Source organism: Cupressus sempervirens, chromosome 2 (assembly GCF_028749045.1).
Source record: "Cupressus sempervirens isolate cs-2001-9-10 chromosome 2, ASM2874904v1, whole genome shotgun sequence".
Taxonomy (NCBI): Eukaryota; Viridiplantae; Streptophyta; class Pinopsida; order Cupressales; family Cupressaceae; genus Cupressus; species Cupressus sempervirens.
In genome coordinates, this window is record NC_143119.1 from 331,506,095 (window position 1) to 331,515,254 (window position 9,160).

A 9,160-nucleotide genomic window follows, 5' to 3' on the forward strand; every position below is an offset into this window, starting at 1 on the left:
GATAGAAGAACCTAAAAACAAGAGCTTCAAAGGTAGGTCAAATCTTTAATCTATTTTATTTGATCTATCATGCAAGAAGAAGGAAAACACTTTGAGGAAAACATACCTATTCCTAGTTATGAATTAAACTTTAATAGATTAAAGAAAATTAAAATAATCCCAAAGTGTCACCCTAACAATGGATAAATGGGTAAAAAATCTTATTTTTGATAAGAGTTTATTTTATTCAAGAGGGCATGAAAAAAGTACACATAAATAATTGGTTAAATGAAAAAGTGGGAGAACAATTTGTTGAGCCTTAAAAGAGAGAGTGATGTTTACCAACTAACTTATTTGAGCTTCAAGAGAGCTCAAAGATGTCCCTTGCAACAATAATAGATTTAAAAAAAATGATAAATTGATTGATTATGAATTTATGACTTGGATGGATACGTTAGAGTGAAAGATTATTTCTTATGAATAAGTAGATAGTTTTATAAGGCAAATCTTAGTTCCATTTCAACATGACCTTTGGAACCTGGTGTCTCATTTTCTAGTTGAGGAATTAGATATATTTTTAAAGGAAGAATAAAGTTAAGATAGGTTTGAATTAATTCATGAGTTCAAAGATAAGGTATAGGAAAACATTTCTATGGAGAAAGCCAATGAGGAAACAATTGACAACATATGACAAGTTGATGAGCTGCACCCAAAGATTGTCAAAATAGAAAGTAATATGACTAAGTATAAGGCGAAGGTGAATATAATCAGAAAACCAAAGTTAAAAACACACCATTTGAGGTTATTTCCAAGTACAAAATCTAAAGGGTGAAAGTGCAAGTTCAAGTAGACAAATTGGTAGAGCAAGGAGTACACGTGGACTAGGAAGCTGGAGAACAAATGATCAAGGAAGGGGACCTGATAGTTTTTAATTAATCTTTTTGAATTATGTTATTTTTCTAATGTTAACCAAAAACTATTGGCTTCAATGAGTTGTTTTATGCTATTTTCTAAAACCTTTCACTATTCTTTGAGGTAATTTTAATCAAAAACTCATTGGTTACCAAAGTCGATTATGATATTGAATGTATGTATGCATTGCAAAAATTATGTTTTGCTAATGATTAAAACAAAAGGAATTGAAGATCTACTTAAATAAAAAACATTAAATCGATATCAATGAAAAGCATCTGAAAAGGATCCTATAAATTATGAACTATATATCATGATTTGTAAATTTCTCATTCATCTTATATTAAATGAAGTATTATTTGATATTACTCTCTACATATTAATGAAATACTACATATTGGTGAAATACTTTATAAACATATATTTATAAACTTCCTCCTTTAAGTTCTATTGTTTACTAACTTCTTGTCAATTTCCTATGAAACTACATGTATATGATCCCTCCTAGATTTATTATTATACATACATCATATCTCTTTGTATTATTACTTTATTCTGACACCCTAAATGTCTCTTGTCAATTTCCTATGATCCCTCCTAATATTAGATTTATTATTATGCATACATAATATCTCTTCAAGTATTATTACTCTATTCTGGCACCCTAGATTTCTCTTGTAACTTTCCCCCTCTCAAGCTATATTTTCTTCTACATAACCATCAATCACTTTAACATGCTTTTGCCTTCTCCTAATGAGAGATGTCTTATTGTGCCTCTCCTATTTCTCGTTGCATCACTTCAGCCTACCACGATCTTCTTCCTCTAAACTATTTGTGTTCTTCCCTCTTCAACGTTACTTTCATTTGGAATTGATTTTCATTATCATTATCATCATACTTCAGGTTAAAACGATAGGCCACAAAATCTGTAAATGGTCAAAACTTCATTCTTAGGTTGAAGATCGTAGTTGTAGCTTTCACAATTATCTGTGTTTGAATTCGCTTCTAGATTATGGATAATACTCATTTTAGTCAATAAAATCAAGTTAGCATAATAAATGCATTGAAGAATAGTTCAGAAACAGTTGTTTAACTAATTAGCCGGAGAAGGGAAGGAGTAGATAAAGTTGGTGCACCCTGCAACCAAACTGCTTTCTACATCTCATTTTTATATCTCCTCCAATACATTCTTTATTTCAGTTGAGTTTGCAGATGAAATTATTCTTTCCTTCCTGCAATTTATTTTCAATACGTTTACTCACCTTGAATGACACGTATCTTATCATGCTTGCGTTATCTGTTATTGACCCCCGTTTGTTTTCTTAGCAGAACTTTGGGGTAGCTCTAGATGTTGAGTTGTCCATTAAAAGATCATATAATAGACTTTTATTGATAATTAGACTCATAATGTTTCATAGAGAAGAAAGTTATATATTTTAAAAATTAGAATTTATTGGGAGTTAAGAAGATTCTAAAATAAAAAATTAATAAGTTATAATCTACTAGCTATATATACCTCTATATATATTACGCCGAGATTAATCGTTCTCGAGGCGCCTATTTTTATTTAATCCCAAAGTTATTTTAATCGAAGTTGGGATTAATGAAAATAAAAATAGGCGCCTCGAGAACGATTAATCTCGGCGTAATATATATAGAGGTATACATAGCTAGTGGCAGTCGCGGCGCAATAGGAAAAATATTTACTTTTTATTTTTTATTTTGATAAGGTTACTATAAAATTGTTAATTAATTTTTAATTAGAGTTGTATGGAGTTAGTATAAAATTATGCTTCAAAATATTTTTAAAAATTTAATATAAGGAGTTTAATATAGATTAAAAATATATTTTTTATTTTTGGGATATTGTAATGTAAAATGTTATAGTCATACGTAGATATATGGTTAGGGACAAAGTTACCATTATAGTTAATGTTAACCTTAGGGATAGAATTAGGGTTAGGGTTAGAATTAGAGTTAGGGTTGGAGTTAGGGTTAGGGTTTGAGCTATGGTTAAGGTTAGGGATAGAGTTATGGTTATGGTTTAGATTAGAGTTATGTTTATGCTTAAGGTTAGGGTTAATGTTATGGTCATGGTTAAGGTTAGGGTTAGAGTTATGGTTATGATTAGGGTTAGTGTTAGGGTTATAGTAAGGCTAACGTTAGGGTTAGGGTTAAGGTTTGAGTCAAGGTTAAGGTTAGAGTTTAAAGGGTTAGGGTTTGAGTTAGGATCAAAATTAAGGTTAGGGTTAAGGTTAGAGTCCAATTATGGTAGAGTCAAATCCAAAGTTAGAGTTATGCTCATGGTTAAGGCTAGGGTCAGACTTATGCTTATAGTTAGGGTTAGGGATAGGATTAGAATCCAATTATGGTAGAGTTAGAATTAGGGTTAGAGTTAGGGGTAGAGTTATGCTTATGGTTAATGTTAGGTTTAGAGTAATGCTCATGGTTAAGGTTAGGGTTAGAGTCATCATTATGGTTATGGTTAGGGTTATAGTGGGGATAGGGTTAGGGATAGGGTTTGAGTCAAATATATCTTTTAATTTAATATAAGGAATTTAATTTAGATAAAAATTTTTTTTTTTTTGGGATATTGTAATGTAAAATGTTATAGTCATACGTAGATATATGGTTAGGGACAAAGTTAACATTACAGTTAATGTTAACCTCAGGGATAGAATTAGGGTTAGGGTTAGCATTAGGGTTAGGGTTGGAGTTAGGGTTAGGGTTTGAGCTATGGTTAAGGTCAAGGATAGAATTATGGTTATGGTTATCATTAGAGTTATGGTTAAGGTTCAGATTAGAGTTATGTTTATGGTTAAGGTTAGGGTTAGAGTTATGGCCATGGTTAAGGTTAGGGTTAGAGTTATGGTTATGGTTATGATTAGGGTTAGGGTTATAGTAAGGCCAGGGTTAGGGTTAGGGTTAAGGTTTGAATCAAGGTTAAGGTTAGAGTTAGGGTTAGGGTTTGAGTTAGGATCAAAATTAAGGTTAGGGTTAGGGTTAGTGTCCAATTATGGTAGAGTCAGATCTAGAGTTAGAGTTATGCTCATGGTTAAGGCTAGGGTTATGCTCATGGTTAAGGCTAGAGTTAGAGGAAGGGTTATATTTAGAAGTTTTCTTATGGTCACAGTTATATTTAGGAGGGGAGTAAGGGTTGGGATTTTAGATTATATTTATTATTATATAAGGTGCCCTATATAATAATATGTATATTCCCACGCTCATGGATAAGGTTAGGGAAAGAAGTAGGACCATGGTTATTAGTGTTACATTTAGAATTTCATTTAGGAGGGCATTGTGTGCTATTTTTTCCCCCTATTCAACCCATCACTGATGTCTGATCTGAGAGACCTTAAATGGGATAGGTTCTTTGCAGAGGGTTAACATCGCTAAATTTGGCGGCTAACATTTTGTGTTGGCTCGATTTCTTCATTGACCACGCTGGATCATTTTTTCTTGGTTGGGTTGATTCATGCTGCAAGATTCGATAACTCTTATTTCTTCGCGAGCTATCTTCCCATCTTCCCAAAAGTGCAAGATGTTACCGTGCATTCCCATTCTAACTTTTCTTTATACGCTAGTGTCTTCGAAACACTCTAAAGCCTAGAATTGCACAAGATGCTACCATGCATCTCCATTCTGATGCATCGTCATGCTACATTGTTTCTTTAATTCTCTGAAGCCCAAAATTGCATCATGCTACCACGCATTGCCTTTCCAACATTTCCTCACTCCACAATTCTTTCATGAGTCTTTGAGACCCAAAATTGTGCCACATGGAGGGGGTTCACACCTTTTGTGCTATCTTCTTTGTTTGTTGGGAGGAATCTCTTCACTACATCTTAATCATCCATTGGAAATAAAGCCAATCTTGATCGACGAATGTGACTTAATCCTTCATTGGGAGGAGTTTCCTTGTTGCATCTCAGTCATCCTTTTTGAGGGGAGAATCTACATCGACGGTTGTGATTTAATCCTTCATTGGTGAGGATTCACGATGCATCTATGCCGTCTATTTCGAGAGGAAGACCTTCATCGATGACCATCATTCATTTTTGGGGAAACCAAATTCCCCCTTGGGATCAACGTTGCATTTTTTGTGGAAGGTTAAGACATCATGTTATCTCTTTTCATAGTTTTTTGCTAGCAACATGAATGTCTTTCCTCTTGTTTCCATGAGTCTCCATTCTAGCGCCTCCTTATGCTGCATTGTTTCTGCAATGCTCTAAAGCCCAAAATTGCGTCATGCTACTACATGTCACCTTCCTGACATTTCCTCACTCTGTAGTGCTTTCGCAAGGCTCCAAGACCCAGAATTGTGCCATGTAGTGGGGGTCCCCACCTTTTGTGCTATGGTTACAATTTAGATTTTAGGGTTATGGTTAGAATCAAGGTCAATTCTAGAGTTTATAGAATATTTAGAGTTAAGATTAGGGATTAAATATACATGAGGGTTAGCATTGGATTGTATGATAATTAAAGTTAGGATTATAGTTAGATATATCATTTAGATTAGGTTTTAGTCAGGGTTTAATTAGACTTAAGATTAGGGTGAGGATCAAGGTGAAGTCTATATTTGGGTTCATATCATGGTAGGATTGAAACTAATGTTAGGGTTAACATTGAAATTATGATTAGGGGTAAGGTGAAGATTTATATTTGGTCATGATTGTGGTTTGTGCTAGGATTAGGGTCTAAGCTATTATTAATTTTATGATTGTACCTTTAGGGTTAGGGTTTTGTTTAAGTTTATGATTATGGTTACAACTATGGTTTATGGTTCAAGTTTAAAGTTGGGAATGTGATTAGGATCAGGGATTAGTAAATTTTTTAAGAGTTCGGTTATAGGTTTACACCATGGTTAGGACCTTGGGACTGGATTTAGAGTTTAATATCATGGTTATCCATATAGGTAGGTTTAGGATTTTGATCAATATTTTGGAGTTTGTTTTTACATTATGGTTAAGGGTTAGATTTTAGGGTTAGGACTATAACCAATATTAGTGTGTAGGTTTTTGGTTTAGATTATGGTTTGGACTAAGATTTTCGTTATGATTAGAGTTTAGAATATCAATAGGGATATGTTTTAGTGCTATAATTATAGTTTAATGTTGGATTATAGTTATATTGTACATCATTGTTGGGGCTAGGGCTAAGGTAGGGGTTGTTGTTAGGGTTAACTAAGGATGACAATTAGGATGGTTTATCTTTTCAAGTAGAAAAAAAAACTCATATTGATTCAAAAACAAAGAAATTATACTTTGAAAATATTTTTCTATGTCATAATAGATTCATTTATTTTAATTATTGTATTAGTTAATTAGTTGTTTGATGTTTCAAAGTAAACATGGCTTATTTTATTTAAATATAAATAATATTATTGTTTTGAATTGAATTTATCTTAATTGTTAATGATCATATTTATATTTCTAATATTAACTCCAATTTGATCAAAGACCAAATATATTTTTGGTATTTTTGTAAACAAACTTGCTTAACACTTCCCTATTTCAAAGTTAATAAAATATCATTTCTATTGTCTTAGATTTGAGAGTAAGTATATTAAATAAGTAATAATAAATGAACATTATGATTAATATATTTCTAAAATAAAAATATATTACTTAAAAACTTGTTTACTTTAAATGAATAAAGTACTCATTTACTTGTAAATTTTAAAAATAGAAATTAATCTACATATATATAAAATATTTATTCTTTTTCCTATTTGCATACAAATTAATTAAAATCTAAACTTTAATCTACATAAATATTTTTAAAATATATATCCATCAATAAATAGTTTAGAATAAAGTCAAATCTAAAAATTAGACACATATAGAATCTTTTTAATTTCTATATACATATTTTTCTAATTTATTTCTACAAACATGCAACTGATATTTCTATTATCCATTTTTTTCCATTTAAAAAAAATCTAGATGTAAATAGAATTTTTTTAGATGCATGCAATCTTTCTAATTTTTTCTACATACATATATTAACATTTCTATTTTATATTTTGTTTTTACATTATGGTTATTTCAATCAAAATATGTAGATGTAAATAGAATTCTTTTCAAAAAGATTTATTTAAATTTAAATAATATTATTGTTTTGAACTGAATTTAGCTTAATTGTTAATGATCATATTTATATTTCTAATATTAACTCCAATTTGATCAAAGACCAAATATATTTTTCGTATTTTTGTAAACAAACTTGCTTAACACTTCCCTATTTCAAAGTTAATAAAATATCATTTCTATTGTCTTAGATTTGAGAGTAAGTATATTAAATAAGTAATAATAAATGAACATTATGATTAATATATTTCTAAAATAAAAATATATTACTTAAAAACTTGTTTACTTTAAATGAATAAAGTACTCATTTACTTGTAAATTTTAAAAATAGAAATTAATCTACATAGATATAAAATATTTATTCTTTTTCCTATTTGCATACAAATTAATTAAAATCTAAACTTTAAACTACATAAATATTTTTAAAATATATTTCCATCAATAATTAGTTTAGAATAAAGTAAAATCTAAAAATTAGACACATATAGAATCTTTTTAATTTCTAGATACATGTTTTTCTAATTTATTTTTACAAACATGCAACTGATATTTCTATTATCCATTTGTTTCCATTCTAAAAAAATCTAGATGTAAATAGAATTTTTTTAGATGCATGCAATCTTTCTAATTTTTTCTACATACATATATTAACATTTCTATTTTATATTTTGTTTTTACATTATGGTTATTTCAATCAAAATATCTAGATGTAAATAGAATTCTTTTCAAAAAATCTAGATGTATATAGAATTCTTTTAATTTTTTACATACATAAAATCTTTCTAATTTTTTTCTACATACATAAAAGAATAATTTCTATTTTCTATTTTTTATTTTCTATTTAAAAAAAAAAAGCTATCATAAAGATTGATAAAAAAATTGATTGCATATGCATTCTTTATTTTGTGCACTAAACGCACAAAATAAACTATATAGATTAAAACTTCCCGTGCTGGGCATGAGAATATACAATAGAAATATCAGTTAGCAAGAATAGTCGGCCATAAGCAATCAAATCTGCCTTGCCACTGGAAATAGCTTCGTTAACATCATCCCGATCATAACCCCCTGTAGCCAAAAATGTTCCCTTGAATGCTGTTCTTATGGGAATCAGGCTCTTTTCACTCGCTATTGTCGTCTGCGAATTATCAATCTTGGGCTCAAAGAAATGAGTGTACAATATCTTATATTTATTCAGAGCCTCTGCCATGTGAAGTCCCAGTGCCTCTGGATTTGAGTCATACGCTTCTGCATGATCCGAAAATGGAGAAAGCCGAATTCCCACATGCTCTACTCTGATTTCCTCCACCACTGCTTCCACAACTTCAAGTGCAAATCTGCAACAATTCTTCAATGTTTCGCCATAGCCATCTGTTCGATCATTCACGCTATCCTTCATGAACTGGTCCACAAGGTACCCATGCGCCCCATGGATCTCAACACCATCAAACCTTGTTCGTAAAAGGACTAATTATGTCAACAAAAGGAACATTCTCTTCTTCAAACCAAGATAGATCAGAATAAAAAAACATACCTGCATCTATTGCATTCCTGGCAGCATTTCGAAAATCAGCAACTATATTGGGAATTTCCTCTATTTTCAAAGGCCGGGGAGGAAAGAAATCTGCCACATCCTTTCGGTTCGGAAGAGGGATCTTTCCAGAGATTGGTTTGCTTGTGGAGGAAACTGGAGATTGGCCATTAGGCTGATAATCTGCATTCCAATGCACCCATTAAATACACAATACACTGTTTGTTGTGGAGGAGAGCCAACCAAATTGAAATTAATTAAAATTGAAATCTAAATCAAAGTAGAATATTATAACTAATTTTGAATTTCAATTTACATCTACATCTAAATCTAAATGAAAATGTAAATAAAAAATAGAAATCTCACCTGCAAAAATGTTACTCCAAAACTTCAATTTACTCCTATTCAAAAACTCCAATCTAATCCTCCAATAACCTCCACCTCTTCCTTCCTGCAAAAACATAAAATGAAAATGAAATGAGGAGCCTTGGTTTTATAACTTCTGAGAGGCTCCTCATATCCCCCAACAGACGTCTCTTCACATTCCACGAATTTGTTTCAAATTCCCCCACTCCCCGCAAAAAAAAAGCATGAATGTGCATGCAAAATTATATTTAACAAAAAAAAAATCATATTGAAATTATTTCGC

The 9,160-nt window shown here is 30.8% G+C and overlaps 1 pseudogene; it reads right to left on the minus strand.

The window, feature by feature from the left end:
- Window positions 1–7,917: 7,917 nt before the first annotated feature.
- On the minus strand, window positions 7,918–8,379 carry LOC149572461 (putative 12-oxophytodienoate reductase 11 pseudogene; annotated as a pseudogene).
- Between the last annotated feature and the right edge of the window lie 781 nt (window positions 8,380–9,160).